We start from the raw sequence: 22,934 nt of genomic DNA, 5'->3' as shown, positions 1-22,934 counted from the left end.
CTATGACTCTGTTTCACTAAAATTAAAATATCTTCTAACATATACTTCCTTTACTTGTTTCATTTGTTTCATGTGAAACTAGACATAATAATCTTAAATTTGATATGTATTTCACCACCAAATTCAATTTCTATGATTTTTAGTAAATTTTCAAACTCGCGTTAGTATTGCTACGGTATTCTGTTTATGGTAAATTTCATCCTTTTATGAGTTTTATGCACTAAGTATCTTAATAGTTTTCCTTAACATCAAACATAATCTAAACTAACCATTTTCATAATTTATCATTATCAAGCATTTCCTCAACCATTTCACAACCATACCATAAGATCATTTACACAAAATGGGTATATTGCTATACATGCCATACTTAAATTTACAAGCCATTTACCAAAAATCTTCTGGATAGTGTGACTGAGCCTTCGACCTATCCCGACTCCTGAGCTGGCTTGTCCAAAACTACAATGAGTAAGAAGGAGGGAGTAAGCATAAATGCTTAGTAAGTTCATATGCAAATAATAAGTAACATAACAAACAGTTATACTAGTCAACATTAGCATACATCACTAAAACACATATCACATTTTTAATCATTCTTCATCATCTTATTACCTTATCGTGGTTGTATCAATACTCAACCCGAGGGTTAAATACATACCTGTCCAAAATATCCATTTCATATCACTTACCAATATGTCTCTTTACGTCTCGAAATTTTCCTCCATTTGAGTAGAACTTTACCCGTTGAACACATCGGAATATAATTCGGATACATGGATAACTTGCACATAAGTGCCACATATTCAATCAAGCAATCATGTAACCCGCCCATAAGCGAACTCGGACTCAACTCAACGATCTCGGGCGTTCGCATCCATAAGTGAACTCGGACTCAACTCAACGAGTTCGGATGCCTAGTTACATCTCACGAACTCGGACTCAACTCAACGAGTTCGGACATTCGCATCCATAAGTGAACTCGGACTCAACTCAACGAGTTCGGATGCTCAACCATCCTAGTGACATGTCACTTGTATCCTAATCTATTCCTAAGGTTCAAACGGGCTTTTTCCTCGAACACTTATCCTTGCCGTCTTCCGTAGAATGCGAAATCAATACTCGGTAACAATTATATTTAACAAGTAGTTCACATAATTTACATATTATTTGAAATTAACCACAAAGCATACATTTCATAATAAAATTCAGCATAACACATAATTAATATCAATAACTTAAAAATAACAATTATGCTACATTATTTACACATGAACTTACCTTGGTACCAAAATACAAAGATTTTGCAATTTAGTCCACAATCTTTTCTTTTCCTCGATTGAGGTTGATTCCACGTCTTTCTTGATTATGGAGCTTGGAAGCTTGAAACAAACCCTAGCTATGGAGAACCCTTGAAATTTCGGCCTAATGAAGAAGATGGACAAAAATTGGCTTTTAATTTTGTTTTTAATTCATTTTAATAACTAAATGACCAAAATACCCTTACTACTAAACTTTCCAAAAATTCCTTCCATGTCCTAATTTTTTCCATGAACTTAAAATTGGTAAAATTGCTATTTAAGACCTCCTCATTAATATTCCAAAACAATTTCATACTAAAAACTTCTAGAATGCAAGTTTTGCAACTTATTCGATTTAGTCCCTACTTTCAATTTAAGCACTTTAGGCATAGAATTTCATCACGAAATTTTCACACAATCATGCAATCATATCATAAACATCAAAATCATTGTAAAATAATTATTTCTATCTCGGATTTGTGGTCACGAAACCACTATTCCGATTAAGCCCTAATTTAGGATATTACAGGGATGACGAACCCTATTATATTTAACTAGGGACCCCCTACATCCTAGTAGAACTAGGATTATTATTATTTTAGTTGAAATAAACTTCCTTAACTCAACAAGGGTTCTACCTTCTCTCCCTATAAATAGATGCCACCGGTAGGGCTATTTACACATCTTTCAGATATCGTTATTCTGCCCGAAAATAGAGAGACTTTTATTCTCTAAGAATTAAATATATTTTTTTCAGAATAACGATTCTTCCAGATTCTATTTGAGAAGAGAATTTTTGTTTTCATCCTGGAATGCAAGTGTACACAATCGCAACAAGTAATAAAGTCACAAGTAAATGTCGAGTTATCGTACCCACAGGGACTGTGAAAAAGATTATTTATGAATGCAATTAAAAACACTTTGGTGAATAAAAATATTTTGTTTAAAGAGGGTGATTAAAAACTTAAGAAAATTAAAATAAATAAATAAATGAAGTAAAAGAAAGTTCTAATGCACGATTTCAAAATAAGATTTAATGAAGATGATATAATTGTGTTGGATTAATTACACTTCTCGTCTTAGAATTACTAAACTTATGTTTATATTATTACGAATAAAATCACGGCAACTTGGTAATTTTCTAACTTATGAACATACTTACATACCAAAATTCATTCATCTCTTGACATATCCCTATGTCAATTCAACCAACTAAACAGATTCTAGTAAGTAAACATGTTATTGCACATACATACTCATTAAACTGAACTAATCTCTTGCATATCCCTGTGTCAATTCAAACTATTAATTAAATCTAACAAGCACATAAAATACTAAGTGAGGTAACAAGGTATCCCTACCTTGAAACAGTTTAATCACAATAATCTTTCAAGTTATGCAAGGCAAGTGTATCGCCAGATACATTGCTAATTTAACCTTCAGCTACCTTAGAAGAATAAACATGCACTGATTAAGTATTGTTTCAATTAATTACAATTTCAATCCGTTTAAATAATTAATTCATTAGTTACCTCATAGTCGTAACGCAAGAATAACTCACGCATGATTTTACTTAATCAAGCATTTTATCGAGGCTTATAACAACATAAACACAATTTTAACAATTTAAGAAGATGAAATGCAATCAACCCAACACAAATTAAATTCAAGCTAAACTGATTAAATTAACCATTCCAAAAACATGAATACTCAAAGATATGTTCATCATAACAACAATAAAAATTAAAGAGATAGGGAATAATAAGCAAATCCGGTGGTTTTTTGAGGCTTGACTTGGTTGCTCTGTTCTTCCTTCTTGTTGTTCTCGCCGGTCAAGGCTTCGATGAACACTCAATTTATGCTCCAAAATGTTTGAAGAACACCCCTTTTCCAAGGGAAGAAATCGGCACAAGAGCAAGGGAATTGAAATGGAAAAATGAGAGAAAAAGAATGAGAGAGGAGAGAAGTGTTGTGAAATGAATGAGGAATGAATGAGATGCTTTGAATGATCAATAAAGGGGGGATTTTATAGCTGAGTGTGCCAGCTGAAATTTGCTAAATATAGTAGCCAAAGAGCCACCCCTTGGCTGGCCACCTATGTGGCAAAGTTAATGCTTTCAACTTTTCTAAAAATGGCTTGGGGCAAATCCAAAAATCCACCAATTCTGGAGGGGTTTGAATGCAACTTTGACAAGACTTCAAGGGATTCTTTGCAAGCTTAATTAATCAGCTAATAAGTTGATTTGGGTCAGCATATGGCTGGTTTTGGGCTGCCCAATCTTTGGTCGGTTCACTTCAATCGATTCGGTTCAATTGGACCACTTTTTTCATAATTAATTAATATTAATTTATTTAGCCCAAATTAAATTGGGTATATATTAAAATTAATTATATTATTAATTAATACACATAATTGGACCGTCTTAGGCTGGAAATTAATTCGCCTTGATACTTCAAATTGCTTCTCGGTTTTATGCTTCAAACAGCGTCTGCCGAGTAATGATTAATTATAAAATTAATTATAATTTAAGTATAATTACTCAAAATTAACCAAAATTAATTATTTTTCGACCAGAATTTAATCGAAACGGTATGATTTTAAGCTAAAACGGTATGTAAAAATGCATAAATTTTCGTGTTTCCACACCTCTAAACTTAATTCATCGCTCGTCCCGAGTAATGCACAAATTTTGAAAAGAATTTCTCGGAACCACATTTGAAAAACTCCTTCAGAACAATATTTTTCCCAAAATTATGAATTTAATATACTTATGCTCAAAGACAAGAAATTTGATAGTTATGCTACTTAAGTATACAAATTGTTCAAATTAATCTCAACAATTGTTATGATAGCAGAAATTAGACTAAATGCTTCCTAATAAAGTCATGTTAATCCTTACCAATGTGATTCTATTCCCTTTATTCAAGATTAAGCTGCAATCATTAAGTTTAACTTATGTCTTCATATGTTGTACGTAGCAATTTCTCTCCACTAATGTAGGTAGCATTGGAACTTTTGAATCAATAGGTCTTTAACAAGGTTGTAACGTGGCTAGGCTTAAGGGTAGGTAAAAGATAGATAATTTTAGGCTTTTAAACCCTAGACTCAGCTTGCATTGGACCTTCAAAATAATCACCTTTAATACACCAACTTTCTTTGCTTTCATATGCTCTTTTGTACATTCTCTTTTAGGTACGTATGCTTTTTTTTTCAATCTACACGAGCATTTTTCTAAATGTACCACTATTTTAAGAGCATTTTACACTTCTTTTCAACTCCCCCAAACTTATTTTCAACGAATACTTGGAATAGTATCGATTCTAATGTTTGGGACAATTTTGAGATAGTTAAGAGTGAAGTGATGGCTAAATTTGCAAGGGTTCAAATAAAATTAAGCCATATAGTTTCAAAGTTGGGTTTCAAAGGATAAAAATTTCATCATGGTTGGCTTGAAAGGCTCAAATGGTCAAAACAAAAGTTTTCTAAATCATTTCCAACATTCCATGCTTCCTAGGATTTCGCCTCAAGAAACTACTAAGTCAATTCTAAAGACTTAAACTTTCATGCATGCCTAACTTTCGTAAGGAACTAAAATTTTATGGTGTGATTTTCATGCTTTATTAAAAATACATTTATATCATTATTAAGCTAACATAACAATTCATTGAAATAATAGAACTCTATTCATACTAAAGTTTAGCATACTTAACAAATTTTCAAATTATTGAACAAAATATATCCTAATCATAATTAACAGAAAAATTTATTCTGAGAGGAAATAATTAAAATTTTTGGTCCCCCCAACTTAAAATGAACAATGTTCTCATTGTTTAAAGTGAATAGATACTATACACCAGGTAGGATTCTAGAAAAGAGGAAGTGAGTCAATTTGACTACTTAAGTACCAAGCTCTTTTCTAAATCCAATCCTAGACATGTATATACCCATTGCCACACTTTATACTTTGTGACTTGCTCAAATTTTATTAGTGATTTTCCTCTCTTAATTTAAAATAAAAAATTCCTAATTAACTTAATCCTAAAATGACCTAAGAATAGAAATAAAATAAAGTCAAGATCCCTCTTTATTTATTTGCAGACCCTTCCGAATTTGACTCATCTTTTGCTTCATCACTATCGCCTTTGCATGAATTGCTTCGCTCCTTCTTCGATAATGGACTCCATGGTTCAAATATAAAATCTGGAAATTCAGGCACAAAAATAAATGGGTCACTGTAAATTTTCTTATGAGCACTTCTCATCGAGTCATCCCTTATTTTTTAGTATATCTAGTAAGCTTGTTGCTGCCATTGCATATGCTGCATTATGTCTATCAACTTTGACAGTTCGTCTCGAAGATCTAGGCTAGGCGGTTGAGCTCTAAATATTGAAGTTTCGTCATCAGGCTCAATTTCTAGTTCTATTGGTTCCACCTTATCAGGGACTTCATCCGATTGTATTGGCTCGATCTAGTGGGATCTTCTTCCTCTTCATCGGAATCCTCACTTTCTTCAACTCGCTGCTGTAGAACAGAATCTCCAGCTACTCAGTAGAGGTCCCAATCTGTGATTGTGCCCTGGCTATACCTTGTCTTTTTTACATTTGCAAGAATCTCAACTTTTAAGCACAAAATTGTTATCGTAAAGGGGAAGTAAGTGGGGCCAGAACGTCTAGTGGCACAATTCCTCATCTCTCGTAGGATAATTTTTTCCGCATCAATGGTCTTTCCAGTTAAAATTGAGTATAATAAGACCATTCTCTCTAACAAGACTGTAGTCCCATGCGAACTATGTGACAGCCTTAAAACGACCCTAGTCGGAATGTGGTTTCGGGACCACAAAACCGAGGCATAAAAATAATTTAATATTTATTTTATTTCCTATAATGTGTGTTAACTCATGTATGACATTTTTGATGTTTTGATTTAGAGCTATAAATGTGAATTTCACTAGAAAGGACCTAGTAGTAAACTTTGAAAGTATGATGGGGAAATGTGTGATGACTAATTAAAGCATGCATGCAAAACAATGGACTTGCATGTCAAATTCCCCCAATAGCTAGTGGCCGCCATGACAAGGAATTATGGGCAAAATCATGTCATGAAACATGTTTGGTAAGTGGGTTATGTTGGAATGAATAAAATAAGGAGTATGGAATAAAAAAAATGCGTGTGTGAAGGCTTCTCTCCTCCCCATTGCCGTGTAGGTAGGAAAGAAAACAAAAAATTTGTTCATCCATTTCACTCTCTTTTGGCCGAAAATACTAAGGATAAGGAAGGAGTTTTGCTTCATGCTTGGTTTGGAAGAGGATTAGGAAGGGTTTGGCTATACTTGCATCAAGATTAAGGTATGTTTGATGTTGTGCCATGAGATTCATGCATGTTTTGGTTGCTAACTTGATGTTCTTATTAGCCCATGGTTCAAATCTTTGTTATATCATGGGAATGGTATTTGGCCAAGGTGGATTTTGAGTTAATGCCATTGCATGTTAAATATGAAGCTTGATGATGATACATGTGATGGTGGATTGAGGACTCTTAGATTTTCTTTAAGCATTTTTGAATGAGATACTAAGTTCTTTGTGTAATCATGACCAAAATTATGGTGTCGTGATGTATTCGCCATGGTACATCCATAAGTGTGATTTATGCTCATTGCATGGAAAGTAAGATTTGTGTTTCAAATCATGTTCATGTTTAGTTACAATCAACTTGAGATTCGGCTCTAGCATATATATATGTATATATGTTTGAGCATGATGTATTGGTATGACATATATATACTATCTCAAGGTATATACTTACTTATGATGATGTTTGGTTATGAAGGAAATGATAGATGTGTATTGAGTTACAATATGGAATGCATTAGTTAGTAAAATGTATGCTGTTTTGTGTGGTAATAAGTGTATCATTGGCCTCAACATGGACATGCATATTCGCCACATGAGGGAAATTGGTGTGCATGCATTCGGTTAGAGGCAAGCATATTGATGCCTATTCTTGGCTTAGAAAATTCGCTAAGAGGAATATTAACTAATGTGTTGAGTTCGATTCATGATTCGTACATATGCGACTTTGATGCCTAATGAGTATATATATTGGCTAAGTACCTTGAATTCCTCTTCGATGCTCAAATGATTAAATCAATTTATTTGTCAAATTAAGCTCAAGAGCAAAGGGAGCTAAATCCGATAAAGGGAAGGAAAAAGTAGTCGAGTAGTCATTTAAATCGCCGACAACATCCAAGGTAAGTACTTGAGTAATAGAGCTTAAATTCGAATTGATTAGATCATGTTTAAAGCAAATTAAAATCATGCTATTTGTGTGTGGCTATTGAGCCGAAATTTCAAGTGTGAATAGTGCCTTGTGTTTGAGTTTTGCTAATGAAAATGAAATACGAATGTGTCATAATTTATTGATAATTGTGCTCGGTTATTCAATGATGTCCGGCTAAGTCCCAAGGCTTTGTGCTAAGTGACTATATCCGGACTAGGATCCGAAGGCATTCGTATGCGAGTTAATAAATCGGGCTAAGCCCGAAGGCATTTGTGCAAGTTACTAAACCCGGGTTAAGTCCCGAAGGCATTCGGGCGAGTCACTATAACCGGGCTTCGTCCCGAAGGCATTTGAGCGAGTCGTTATGTCCGGTTAAATTCCGAAGGTACGTGATTCGAGAATGAGCGATCTTGCTATAAAATTTTCAGTTAATACGCTTGAAAAATTCCAGCAATGAGGTATGTTCGTATGTGCTTGAATTAGTTGATTCCTTCAATAATATTCGCCGATCGAGTAATGGGTTTCGGTATTTGGCTAAGATGATCCCTTATGTATGAACATAGGGGTTGGAATGTGAAATGTGTATGATATTGAGAATTTGTGCATATGAAATTATCCGTTAGCTTTATGAATGCTATGCTTTTGTTGTGCTGGAATCTCTTGCTCAAACTTACTAAGCATAAATTGCTTACTCCGTCTTCTTTGTTTCTCTGTTTTATAGATTTTGCTCGTTAGCTATCGGATTCGGGATCATCGAAGTCGAAGTCATCCACACTATCAAAGCCCCCATTTTGGTACAATTTTGGTTGAACTTTGAAATGGCATGTATAGGACTACCCTTTTGTTGAAGGTCATGTACCTTTCGGTTTTGTGTAAACTTGGATGGCCATGCGAAAATGGCTTATATACGTTTTTAGCCTAGTACCATAATCGTTTGTTTGTTGATCATTATGAGGTATGGAATTGTTTTGAAACAATTAGCCATTGGGATGGTTAATCATGATCACACTTTGTGCTATGTATGCAAAAGGGGCCAATTGAATCATGGAAATCATGAAATAGGTAAAGCCTACCTTAAAGGCAGATGCTGACAGCAGCAGTGATGTGGATGTGAAAAATCACTAAAAATAGTAGGAATGGTATTAAATAGTGAATAAATTATGTAAATGAACTTTGATGAATCTACTTTCATGTGGAAGAAACGAAACGGTCATATGAGTTATATGTTAAGAGATATTAAAGTTCTCGTGAAACAGGGCCAGAATGGTTTCTGGATCCCCTGTTCCGACTTTGGAAATTCATTGTAAATTAACCAAAGATAATTAGGAGTCATGCCATATATGTATAGATTCCTCTCTGAGTCTAGTTTCTATAGAAACAAACGGCATCAGTATTAAAGCCCTGTACAAGGAGATATTTAATTCGTAATGCATGAAGGTCAGTGTAGTCGAACCCTGGGATAGGGGAGACTTTAACTAATAAACTGTACTAATTGGCTGAACCAAAAATTCTAGAAAACAATCTGTAGATGTACATATGAGTCTAGTTTTAGGGAAAAATTACGAAAAAAATTTTCTAGCTTTGAAACTCAAGATATTATTTTTAAGGCAACAGTGACGCAGTGACCAGCTAGTCTGGAAATTTCTAAATGGACTGTGAAAATAGTTAAGTCTGTGTGCACCTTGTGTCCGATTCCGGTAACGGACTCGGGTACGGGGTGTTACAAACTAGGCATAAGGCTGAAATGGATGAAATATAACCATACCTTTGCAAGTGGTGTCAAAGATTCTCTTCGACAAGTGTGGATTCCTTGCTTTGACAAAGTCCACTTAGAACCTGGAACTGTAAGTTCCTCAAGAATTTCTTACAAATTTCCAGGCTCGATGTTGCTCATCAAAGAAGAATATTCATCGTTTTCGAAATCAGGTAATTCAAAGAACTCATTAGTACCATTTGAACTTATTGGTACCTTGATTCCCCGAACTGGAACTTCTGTCAAATCGCTTGAGGTTAAATTTGCGTAGAATTCACGAACTAGTTCCTCATCCACACTAGGTCTCTTTTCACAAAATAGTTCCCAATTGAGGGCTTCAGCAACTTGACAAATACGCACTCCAGAGCTGGAGCAGATGCAGCACCAAGGTGCGGGCCTGGTGAGTGCTAGAGCTGGACGTACGTAGGTGCTGGAGCAGGTCGGGGTGCACAATGCAGTGCGCGATGGGGACAGGTGTGCTCAGCATGTGCGATGGAGCTGGGCTGCTGGGTGCTTGCTGGCCGAATGGCTGCTAGGCTAGGGGCTTACGACACTTTAAGGGTTTTGGTGTTTGGGATTTTTAGTGATGATTGAATGGAGAAGGTAGTATTTATAATGAAAGGAATAGGACTTAAAGTAGAATTCTTAGAGAAATTTAATAATTAAAAACTCTAAGTTCTAATTTTAATCCAAGTTAACAACAATTAATAATTTAATATGCATCAATTAATAATTAAATATATGCATATTAAATTATTAATGCTATTAATTTATTTAAACAAAATGAGATATGATTAAAACTAATCCTAATTCTATGCTAAATTGATAAAAATTAATATATAAATTATAATAGATATAATTATATATTAAAGATTATCATCTTATTATTATTAAAACTTATCAAATAAAATATGATGAAATTAACACTAATTCTAACTCTATATAAAGTTGATAATAATTATCATCTTTTTTGAATTAAAATATTTATTCTAGAAGCCTTTTAAAAATATTTACAAAAAATCTAGTTTTATTATTTATGAAAAGAGCAACCAAATTTTGAAAATAATTCAGTTAAGTCCCTAGATTTAATGAAAATTTGAAATTGAGTTGCAATTTAAAACTTAGGTCAAAATTGACCTCTTTATTCGAAAAACTAAAAATTTATTTTTCTATTTAGGGAATAATTTCTCGGAAAATTATGTTAAAATCAATTCCCAGGAAAAATTGGAGGGGTCACAAGTGGTCTCACTTAAGTTCCAATCTCCTAGATAGAATTGATTTAAACATACTAATCTCGAAAATATACCCTAAATCATTTATTAAAAAGGAAAATAAGAAAATTTGAACATCTGATAGAATGAACGAAATTTGATTTCGTTCAGTCTTATCTCCCCAATAATGTTTCAGACGCTGAGCATTAACTTGAAAATTACCTCCCTTACCTTAGAGTTCAACAACTCCGTATTGATAGACACGATGAATTGTAAATGGACCGGACCAACGTGATTTTAGTTTACCTGGAAAGAACTTTAATCTGGAATTAAATAACAAGAATTGTTAACCTACTTCAAACTCTTGAACTCGAATGTGCTTGTCATGCCATTTCTTAAGTCTCTTATTGAGTAGTTTGGCATTTTCGTACGAGAACGTTCGAAATTCCTTTAGCTCATTGAGTTGGAGCATCTGTTTCTCTTTAGCAAGCTTAAGATCCAAGTTGAGTTGTCGAAGGGCCCAGTAAGCTTTGTGTTCTAACCCCAAGGGCAGATGACAAGCTTTCCCAAAGACCAACCTTTAGGGTGACATCCCTAAAGGTGTCATGTATGCTATCCTGTAAGCCTATAAAGCATCATCCAGTATTTTGGACCAATCCCGTCGGTTCGGACAAACTACCTTCTCAAGTATGCCTTTGATCTCCTTATTTGCCAGTTCAGCTTGCCCATTCGTCTGCGGATGGTAAGCTGTAGCGACCTTGTGTTTCACTCCATGTTTATCTAACAACCATTTCAACCACTTGTTCACAAAATAGGACCCTTCATCGCTGATAATAGCTCTTGGGGTTCCAAACCTTGTGAACACGTGTTTCTGCAGAAACTTTATTACAACCCTAGCATCTTTTGTTAGATAAGCTTCAGCCTTGACCCACTTAGATGCGTAGGCTACAGCTACCAAGATGTACTTGTGACCAAAAGACAGAGGGAAAGGACCGAGGAAGCCAATGCCCCAAACATCGAATAATTCTAACTCAATGATGTTTGTTCGAGGCATCTCATTTGTACTAGTGACATTTTCGATCCTTTGACATCAATCACAACTCTTTACGTAAGCATATGCGTCCTTGAATTGTGTTAGCCAAAAGAATCCGGCTTGCAATACTTTGGCTGCAGTACGAGTACCTCCGAAGTATCCCTTACTTGGAGCTAAGTGACAATGGTATAGAATCTTTTGTACTTCATCTTCTGCCATACATCTCCTGATCATTTGATCTACACACTTCTTGAACAAGTACGGTTTTTCCCAGAAATAGTACCTCACATCTTGGAGAAAATTTTTCCTTTGATGATACGTCTTATCAATCAGCATCAAATCACAAGCTAAATAGTTAGCAATATCAGCAAACCAAGAGGTATTATGGACATGATTAACCTTTAGTATGTGTTCATTCGGAAAAGTTTCTTGAATTGGTATAAGAGGAGAGTTCCCTTCTCGTGGCTCCAATCTAGACAAGTGATCTGCTACTTGATTTTCCACTCCCTTTCGATCTTGAATTTCTAAATCAAACTCTTAAAGTAGATGTAACACCCCTAACTCGTGACCGTCGCCGGTGTCGGACACGAGGGGTTAACGGCCAAATCCTCTCAAGGTACCAACCAATTTGACATTTCCAGTCAGGCTGGAAAACTGCGTCACCGTCGCCTTAAAAATCATATCTCGAGTTTCAAAACTCGGAAACTGGTTTCGTAAATTTTCCCTGAATTTAGACTCACATAACCATTCATGGGTTTATTTCTAGAATTTTTGGTCGGGCCAATTGGTACAGTTTATTAGTTAAAGTCACCCATGTTACAGGGATCGACTGCTCTGACCTTCGCGCGTTACAACTTGAATATCTCTCTGTACAGGGCTTTAATACTGGTGCCGTTTGTTTCTAATGAAACTAGACTCAAAATGGAATCTGTACATATAAGGAATGACTCCTAATTCTTTCTGGATAATTTATGGTAAATTTTCAAAGTCGCGACAGGGGACCCAGAACCCGTTCTGGCCCTGTCTCGCGAGAACTTTAATATTTCTCAGTATACTGCTCATATGGTCGTTTCGTTTCGTCCATATAAAAATAGATTCATCAAGGTTCAGTTCCATAATTTACTCACTATTTAATTCTAATTCTACTATTTTTAGTGATTTTTCAATCTCATCTCACTGCTGCTGTCCGCAACAGTTACTGCAGTAGACTATGCCAATTTCATGAATTTTCCTTGGCCTTAATCATCCATCATACATGACACAAATTATGGCCCCTTATCAAAATTAGAGTTTCTAAGACTCGTGGCTATAGGTTCTAGCATCCCACTCGACGACCACATAGGCCATTTTCACATGGCTTAAAGTTTACAACCCACAATTCGACAAAATATAATAGCCTATACATGCCAAATGTTCTTCAACAACAAAAACAATACCACAAGATTTCAGCCGTTGTGATGACTTCAGCGACGGTCCCGATCACGCAAACAATACGAGTCCGAGAGACCTAAAATGGGTGACAAGAAAAACACCGAGTGAGTTTACAACTCAGTAAGTCATAAGCATTCATTAATCCACTGATAAAGTTACTACTACATGTACAACAAATGAGGCTAGGTACTCGTCCATATCGAATCTATACCATAATACCTCGGACCTTTCGGTCCAATCTCGTACCAAGTCATACATCCACATTTCATATTCTACACAACAAGATAATCGAAACATTTTTACACATTAACTCATTTTCCAGCACAACCATACAATTTCAATCATCACATAGATTTAAGGCTTACCAAATTCAACCCCAAGCATGAACGTATTCTCTATTCGTCATGAGCTCGAGGTACTTACCCGATTCGCTGTCCGGATTAACTCGATAATGTCGCACACTCAGTGCCAATTGTAATACAAGAGCATATAGTGAATCCGCACACTTAGTGCTATATATTTTCAGCTCGCACACTTAGTGCTATAGAATCAAACTCGCACACTTAGTGCTGTACAATTTAAACCCGCACACTTAGTGCCAATCTTGTCACCGTGTCCATTTATACCCGCACACTTAGTGCCGTGACCAATACCTTATGCATTTTGCTGCCTTTATACATTCAACAATGGCATCATTCCATACACATACATTTTCATTTACACATCAATTCATTAAACACAATTGCATATATATTATGATCATTTAAATCAATACCAAATATATGCTTAATGACTTACTTAGTGTTGGGCAATTAATTCCAAGTCGGCTACTCGTTGACCTTCGATTTCCGTTTGTTGGACGCCTCTCCTTTAGGATCTTGAGCTTAAACAAATAAATCAACTCATTCAATCGCTTGGGTACATATGTTGGTATCCACATTCTAATGATAATATAACATGCGGAACGACATGGTAAAATTTTTATCTTGCTACCTTATGTTCTTGGCTATTCGGCCAATAGCCTTATGCAATTTACTATTCTATCAATAATCCAATCGCACATACACGTATACATATTCGTATATTAGATAACCATCCTTACTAACCACCCATTTTAGTTGATTTCATACAATCAAAGGCAATATCATAATTGGGTATACTTATATAGCCGAACGTGCTAAAATTGGTCTAACATCACCTATACCCTTGATTGAATGGCCGAATACTTATACTAGCAATTATAGTATCGATTTTATTCTTTCAACACATAGTCCCATTCGCCCTAACCATTTACTTAACGTATGTGTACAAATTCCATCTCAAGATTAGGAGTTGCAACTACAACTAGGTTACAACAATGCTCATCAATGACCGAATGCCTAAGCACAACTCTACTAAAATTTATCCAACATCATTAACTTGCCTTTCACTATTTTTTTTTCTAAACATCAAATACAAAGTAACTTACATGTATATATTAAACCAACCTTGCTAGCACAATATCCCTTAACCGAATATCATAAACCCAAGCCACATATATAGTTCATCAAGGCCTTTCATTGGCCACATTCGGCACCCCCTCCCCCATGAACAACCAAATTCCAACCTCCATTTAAAAGTATATGTACCAAGAGCTTCAACTACTTGGCCAAATACCAAGCCTCCAAACACCCAAATTTAATCCATGGGATGAATAGAACTTGAACTAATCACCTCGTTTATATCTAAATTTCCAAGGATTTCAAAGTGCTTACCTCTTCCTAAGCATCAACCAAGCCGAATCATGCACAAAAGAAATCCCTTCTTCTTCCTCCTTCAAGTCACGGCAATGGAGAATAGAATGAGCAAAAATTTTCTTCTTTTTTTTTGTTTCCCTTGTTCAATACACGGCCATGGGGAGGGGTAACCACACACACACACTTTTTTTTTTTGTTTTTCTTCCTACAACACCAATATAATAACAATTCTAACATCAACCATTAGCAAAACATGTTGGAAACATGTTCCCTTGCCCATAACCTTGTCATGGCCGGCCACTAGGCTATCTTTAGGGAAATTTGACATGCAAATCCCTCATTTTCACAACATGCATTATTAGGCCACTTTGCATTTGCCTAGCACATTTCTAAATTTTCTCACACAAGTCCTTTCTAGTGAAATTCACCTTTATAACACTAAATCAAATCATCAAAAATGTCACACACAATTTAACACATATCATAGGCATCACAATAAATTTTAAATTATTTTTATGCCTCGGTTTTGTGGTCCCGAAACCACATCCCGTCTAGGGTCAATTTTGGGCTGTCACAGTAGAAGTACCCATTAGATAAACCTCGGCTTAGCATCTTTGCTAGAGAGGAAGTACTTAATTGCCGAGTGATCCGTATAGACAGTCACTTTGGTACCTACAAGATAAGATCGAAACTTGTCAAAAGTAAACACAATAGCAAGTAACTCTTTTTCTGTTACCGTGTAATTTAGTTGAGCTACTGTCAAAGTTTGACTTGCGTAGTAAATGGGATGAAAAACTTTGTTCCTTCGCTGGCCCATAACAGCTCCTATCGCGAAGTTACTCGCGTCACACATCAATTCAAATGGCAGATCCCAGTCTGGTGTGACTATTATGGGTGTCGTAACCAATCGACTCTTCAAATCTTTGAAAGCCTTTAAGCATTCCTCATCAAACTTGAATGTTGAGTCCTTCTCCAATAATTTGCATAAGGGTTTAGCAATTTTGGAGAAGTCCTTGATGAATCTTTGATAGAAACCGATGTGGCCCAAAAAGCTCCTAACACCTTTTACAGATGTTGGAGGTGGGAGTTTCTCAATAACATCTACCTTTTCTTTATCTACTTCGATTCCATGTCTCGTTATGCAATGCACTAGAACAATCCCTTCTCGTATCATGAAATGACACTTTTCCCAATTGAGTATTAGGTTTGTTTCTTCGCGTCGCCTTAGTACCTTGGCTAGATTGGCTAGGCAATCGTCATACGTATCTCTGAATACTAAAAAATCATCCATAAAAACTTCCAAATACTTCTCAACCATGTCAGTAAAAATAGACATCATACATATTTGAAATGTAGCAGGTGCTTTACATAAACCAAATGGCATGCGTCTAAATGCAAATATACCGTATGGGCAGGTGAATATTGTCTTGTGCTGATCTTCCAGTGCTATTGTAATCTGATTATACTATGAGTATCCATCGAGAAAATAGTAGTAGTCTCGCCCCGCGAGTCTATCCAGCATCTGGTCCAAAAAGGGCAAAGGAAAGTGATCTTTCCTAGTCGCCTTGTTCAGCTTCCAGTAATCGATGCAAATTCTCCATCCCGTAACCGTTCTAGTCAGTATCAACTCATTATTCTCATTTTCAATGATCGTGATACCTTTTTTCTTCGGCACGGACTGGACCGGACTTACCTATGAACTATCTGAGATGGGGTAAATTATACCCGCATCAAACCACTTAATGATTTCTTTCTTTACTACATCCTTCATGATGGGGTTCAGTCTTCGTTGTCCATCGATCGTCCCTTTCTCGCTATCTTCTAGTATGATCTTGTGCATGCATACAGATGGGTTAATACCGCGGATATCGACTATGGTCCATCTGATAGCCATCTTGAATTGTTCAACACCAAGATGAGTTTCTCTTCTTGCTCAGTAGTTAATTCTACTGAAACAATCACAGGAAGAGTAGAAGAGTTACCTAAATAAACACATTTTAGATGTAAAGGTAGTACTTTGAGTTCTAATTTAGGTGGCTCCTTGAATGACGCTTTTGGTAGGGCATAATCCCTTTCCTCTAACTCCAAAGATTCAAAGCGGGATTGCGGAATAAATCCCCTTTGTTTAGCTTTTAACAAAGCTAACTACTCATCCTCATCTTCATCATTTGGAGGATCTGATGTCAATATTTGCTCCAACGGATCCTCCACATAGTTGAGCTCCTTTTCCACTATTAAATCTTCTAAATTGGATACTGCAGAAAAATCATCAATTGTGTCAGGAAATCGCATAGACTTAAAAACGTTAAATGTTACTTGATCATCCTGAACACGCATAGTAAGCTCTCCCTTCTACACATCAATAAGGGTCCTTCCGATTGCTAAGAATGGTCTTCCTAAGATAATTGGTACTTCTTTGTCTGCTTCAAAGTCTAGGATAACAAAATCAGCAGGGAAGATAAATTTATCTACACGTACCAATACGTCCTCGATTTTTCCTTCTGGATGTGCTAAGGATCGATCTACTAATTGAAGTGTAATCGTAATAGGTCTAACTTCACCTATGGCCAACTTTCTAAATATTGACATAGGCATCAAGTTGATACTCGCACCCAAGTCATATAGTGCTTTACCACAATATGTTGCTCCAATGTTGCAAGGTATGGTAAAACATCTAGGATCCTTCAATTTTTAAGGTAGTTTGTCTTGAAGATATGCACTGCATTCCTTCGTCAGAGCTACCATCTCAAATTCTCTGAGTCTTTATTTTTTGGACAGGATATCCTTCATGAATTTGATGTAGTTTGGCATTTGCTCAAGTGCTTCAACCAAGGGGATGTTGATATGAAGTTGCTTGAGTATGTCTAGGAACTTCTTGAATTGAATCTTCTACTTCTTCTTTTGAAGTCTTTGAAGGTAGGGTGGTGGTGGTTTCTTTACTGGAACTGGTTGATTCATCTTCCGTGGCAATTCTACATCTGACGGGGTTGTTAGTTGATTAGAATTAGCTGGTTTTGAAATTACCTTATCGAGTTTTGTAGATTTTGGTTCTTGTGAAATTTGAATTTCAGTGCTCGGTTGAACTTCCTCTGATTCTTGAGCATCAGCTTGCTCCTTTTTAGCTTAAATGGTGTTGGGATCTACTATCTTTCCACTCCTCAATGTTAATGTTTTGCAATGCTTCTTCCCCGGATTCCTCAGATTTTTCGTATCACTAGGTAAAGCACCTTGTGGTTGATTCCTGAGTTCAGTTGCAAGCTGGCCCATTTGGTTTTCTAGGTTTTTCAATGTAACTGCTTGGCCTTAGATTAAGGTGTCATTCTTGGCCATGCATGCCTTCAACATATTTTCTAAGCCATTGGATGGTTCAGCTTGGGTTGGTTTCTGAACTTGTTGGGGAAAACTTGGTGGCTGGGTCGATCTAAGTTGGCCGTAAGTATTATTGGTTTTAGCTCTTTGGTTACTCCAGGAAAAATTCGGGTGGTTTCGCCACGATGGGTTAAAAAAAATTTGATTGCAGTCCTTGCCTTCCTCGGTTTTGGTTTTGGTTACCTATGTAGCACATGGATTCTGGGTTTGATGTACATTCTTCGAACAAATGTCCTTCCCCACAATAAACACAGGCTATATTTTCAAATTGATTTGTGGCTATGCTGCAAAACTATTAGACCCATTAGTAGTAAGATTTTTAAGCATTGAGGATATTGATGATACCTGATATGCGAGTGAAGTAAGAGCGTCTACTTCATGTATTCCAGGAACTCATCTTCCTAACGCTGCTCGGTTGGTTGGCTATTGGTAATTGTTGCTGGCAATCCTCTCGATAATTTCATAAGCCTCATTGCAGGACTTAGAAAGGAGAGCACCATTAGCAAAAGCATCCACTACCATCTTCGTGTGAGCATTGAGACCATAATAAAATGTCTCAAGTTGGAGGCAATGTGGGATTCCATAATGAGGGCACTTTCGTAATAACTCTTTGTACCTTTCCCATGCTTCATACAAGGACTCATCATCCATTTGTTGGAAGGCAATGACCTCGTTCCTCAAATTATTATTCTTGCTAGGCAAGAAATACTTCATAAGGAATCTTTCTGCTAACTCTTGCCATGTTGAGTTAGGTGGCAGTGAGTTCAACCAGGCTCAAGCTTTGTCCCTCAGCGAATATAGGAACAACTTCAATCGTAATGCATCTTCGAGTACTCCGGCTAACTTGAAAGAACCGTTCACCTCCATAAATAGTCTTAAGTGTAGGTGATGATCTTTGGTAGGCTTTCCACTGAATTGGCCCACTATCTGAAGCATCTAGAACATGATTGGCTTCAGCTCGAACTATTGTGACTCAATTTCAGGTCTCCTAATACCCGAATTAAGATCATTAAATACTGCCACGGCATACTATCGTAAAGCTCTATCCCTATCGTCAGCAATAAGGATAGGATTTTGAACAAGGTTTGCTCCGTTTGCTTTGATTGGATTTTCAAAGTTCATCTCTTCGATCGTCCTCTGATTTGCTTGTCTTCTTCGCTGTCAAAAAGTTCTTTCTATCTCAGGGTCGACAGAGAGTAGGTCAATAATTCGGTCAATACTCATAAACACCTGAAATAATCATAGAAAAATTAATTAAGTTAAAAATTAAACAGAAAAAAAAGAACCAAAATGTAAACTAACAAATTCACAAATAATGACTTTTTAAAACAGTCTCTAGCAACGACGCCAAAAACTTGGAATGACGGAAATGTGTAAGTGTACACAATTGCAACAAGTAATAAAGTGACAAGTAAATGACGAGTTATCATACCCATAGGGACTGTGAAAAGGATTATTTATGAATGCAATTTAAAACACTTTGGTGAATAAAAATATTTTGTTTAAAGAGGGTCATTAAAAACTTAAGAAAATTAATATAAATAAATAAATAAAGTAAAAGAAAGTTCTAATGCACGATTTCAAAATAAGATTTAATCAAGATGATATAATTGTGTTGGATTAATTACACTTCTCATTTTAGAATTACTAAACTTATGTTTATATTATTACGAATAAAATCACGGCAACTTGGTAATTTGCTAACTTATGAACATACTTACATACCAAAATTCATTCATCTTTTGACATATCCCTATGTCAATTCAACCGACTAAATAGATTCTAGTAAGTAAACATGTTATTGGACATACATACTCATTAAACTAAACTAATCTCTTGCATATCCCTATGTCAATTCAAACGATTAATTAAATCTAACAAGCATATAAAATACTATGTGAGGTAACAAGGTATCCCTACCTTGAAACAGTTTAATCACAATAATCTTGCAAATTATGCAAGGCAGGTGTATCACCAGATACATTGCTAATTTAACCTTCAGCTACCTTAGAAGAATAAACATGCACTGATCAAGTATTGTGTCAATTAATTACAATTTCAATTCATTTAAATAATTAATTCATTAGTTAATGAAGCATGATTTACTTAATGAAGCATTTTACCGAGGCTTGTAACAACAAAAACACAATTTTAACAATTTAAGAAGACGAAATGCAATCTGCCCAACACAAATTAAATTCAAGCTAAGCTGATTAAATTAATCATTCCAACAACATGAATACTCATAGTTATGTTCATCATAACAACAACAAAAATTAAAGAGATAGGGAACAAGAATCAAATCCGGTGGTTTTTCGAGGCTTGACTTGGTTTCTTCGTTCTTCCTTCTTGTTGTCCTTGCCGATCAAGGCTTCGATCAACATAAGAGTAAGGGAATTGAAATGGAAAAATAAGAGAAAAAGAATAAGAGAGGAGAGAAGTGTTGTGAAATGAATGAGGAATGAACGAGATGCTTTGAATGATCAGCCAAGGGGGGCTTTTATAGCTGAGTTTTGGTAGCTGAAATTTGCTAAAAATAGTAGCCAAAGAGCCACCCCTTGGCTGGCCGCCTATGTGGCAAAGTTGATGCTTTCAACTTTGCTAAAAATGGCTTGGGGAAAATCCAAAAATCCACCAATTGTGGAGGGGTTTGAATGCAACTTTGACAAGACTTCTAGGGCTTCTTTGCAAGCTTAATTAATCAGCTAATAAGCTGATTTGGGTCAACATATGGCCAGTTTTAGGCTGCCCAATCTTTGGCCGGTTCACTTCAATCGGTTCAGTTAACTGGACCACTTTTTCCATAATTAATTAATATTAATTTATTTAGCCCAAATTAAATTGGGTATAAATTAAAATTAATTATATTATGAATTAATACACATAATTGGACCGTCTTAGGCTAGAAATTAACTCACCTTGATACTTCAAATTGCTTTTCGGTTTTGTGCTTCAAGCAGTGTCTGCCGAGCCATTTTTCGCCCTTTGCACAATTCTGTCGAAAATAACCAAAATTACTCAAAATTAATTATAAAATTAACTAAAATTCATCATGTTAATATTTTAAGTATATTTTAATTCTTTTATAAAAGTTAATTATTTTTCGACAAGAATTTAATCGAAACAGTATGATCTTAAGCTAAAAAAGGTACGTAAAAATGCGTAAATTTTCGTGTTTCCACACCCCAAAAGAAAAGAACATTATTTCTAGTTTTTATGTTTGATTTGATTTGATCAAGCCCACACTTGAGACAATTAGTGGTATGAGAATAGTGAAGAAGATCATTTGGTTGAAAGAAAAAAACGACAAGGATCCATCTATCTAAAAACACAAGTACAATTTCAGTCTAGGGTTTATTGCTATAAATATCACAAATCGAGTTGGTTTTCAAAAATTTTTATTTTTCCTTGTGCAAAAAAACCTTTTCCAAACTGAATTTTTCCAACAACCTCTTCATTGATAATGACTCCTTTAGACTTTCCCTATTGAGTGTTTCTAAACTTGGAAAATATTTGGCTTCGTTTGGACTTTAAAGCTTTGGTGAAGTTCTTTGTAAGTAAGGCAAACTGTTCGTACAAATCTTCTATAAACATGCCTGTCACAGAGAGCACTGTCTTTGCCATTCTTGGTGCAATATTCTTTTCTTTGGATCTGCTCATCTAAACTTCATCAAGATTATATTCAAAGGTTTGGAGTGATCCAATCAGTTCATCACTATACATAGTATTGATGTCTTTGTCTTATTCAATGACAGTGGCCTTAAAGTTGAACTTTTCAAGTAAAGAACGAAAAATGTTTCTAGCCAACTTAGCATTGGTATACTTATCTTCAAATGAAAATCCTTGGTTAGACAAATCACAAAATTGGCGTATAATATTCCTATGGTCTCATTCTCCTCCATAATCATGTTTTCAAACTTAGTAGTAAGCATTTGAATTTTGGATCTTATGACAATACTTGTACTTTCATATGCTATTTGAAGAATATTCCATGCTTCTTTTGTACTTATGCAATTATAGATTCACTTGAGCCCCTATCTATCAACATGAAAAAAGAAAACATTAAGTGCCTCTGAATTTACACTCTTGAGCCTTTCATCCTTAGTGGTCTATTTGTTGGATGTGGTGCCCTGAGTGTAGTATAGTCATTTGTATTCTTCTATTTTTCAAACATATAGGTTTAATAAATATCTATTAATTACACTAATACCCTTTGTATATTGTTCTCAATGGTTTTTGTACACAAAGCAAAATGGAAGCAAATATTAGTTTATTGGTTATTTAATGTTTAACTAATACAAAGCAATATTATTTGGTCAGATTGTAATACGGAAAGACAAGTTGTATTAGTATATGATTCTAAACAAGTTCTTAGTCTATCAATAATGAGCAAACCGATTGAAAGGCTAATAAGTCGTCTATCATGTCTAATTTGGAAGATGTTTTATCTTGAGCATCAGAGCAAATGACTCCTAAAAGAGAGATATAGATGGGACTGACTGGACTAACAGTACATCGGATATGACCCAAGTAGAATAAATCTTGAATACATTTATGAATTTATTCACTTATGACGTTCATAAGGTGACATACCTTAATCCTGAATGGATGGTGGACTATGTAGTCATGACTCGTATACTTTGATGTAAGTAAAAGCTTGAGTTCAAATAGACAAGTAACCAAAAGCTAGTGTTTTGAGTATATGACTTCTGCAATATGTAGCACCATTCAAAGTAGTAGAATTCATAGTAATAAATGGGAAAATGATGGATGAAAAGTAAACGTGGCCACAAGTCATTTGTCTTAGTGATGAATGGCTTAATTAC

The 22,934-nt window shown here is 35.4% G+C and overlaps 1 long non-coding RNA gene and 1 other non-coding gene across 2 annotated transcripts; one reads left to right on the top strand and one right to left on the bottom strand.

Annotated features, from left to right (window-relative positions):
- Positions 1-280: 280 nt before the first annotated feature.
- LOC128296329 (uncharacterized) lies at positions 281-1,436 on the bottom strand. The gene is made up of 2 exons (XR_008286904.1): positions 1,279-1,436; positions 281-459 (listed from the first exon to the last, which is right to left on the bottom strand). It is a non-coding gene; the product is annotated as an uncharacterized LOC128296329 (long non-coding RNA).
- Positions 1,437-18,685: 17,249 nt separating this feature from the next.
- On the top strand, positions 18,686-18,792 carry LOC128280041 (small nucleolar RNA R71). Its single transcript, XR_008270223.1, has one exon. It is a non-coding gene; the product is annotated as a small nucleolar RNA R71 (small nucleolar RNA).
- Positions 18,793-22,934: the final 4,142 nt, after the last annotated feature.

This window comes from Gossypium arboreum, chromosome 8 (assembly GCF_025698485.1).
Source record: "Gossypium arboreum isolate Shixiya-1 chromosome 8, ASM2569848v2, whole genome shotgun sequence".
Classification (NCBI taxonomy): domain Eukaryota; kingdom Viridiplantae; phylum Streptophyta; class Magnoliopsida; order Malvales; family Malvaceae; genus Gossypium; species Gossypium arboreum.
Note: the sequence above shows the minus strand (reverse complement) of the source record. Positions and strands in the feature narration are given on the sequence as shown.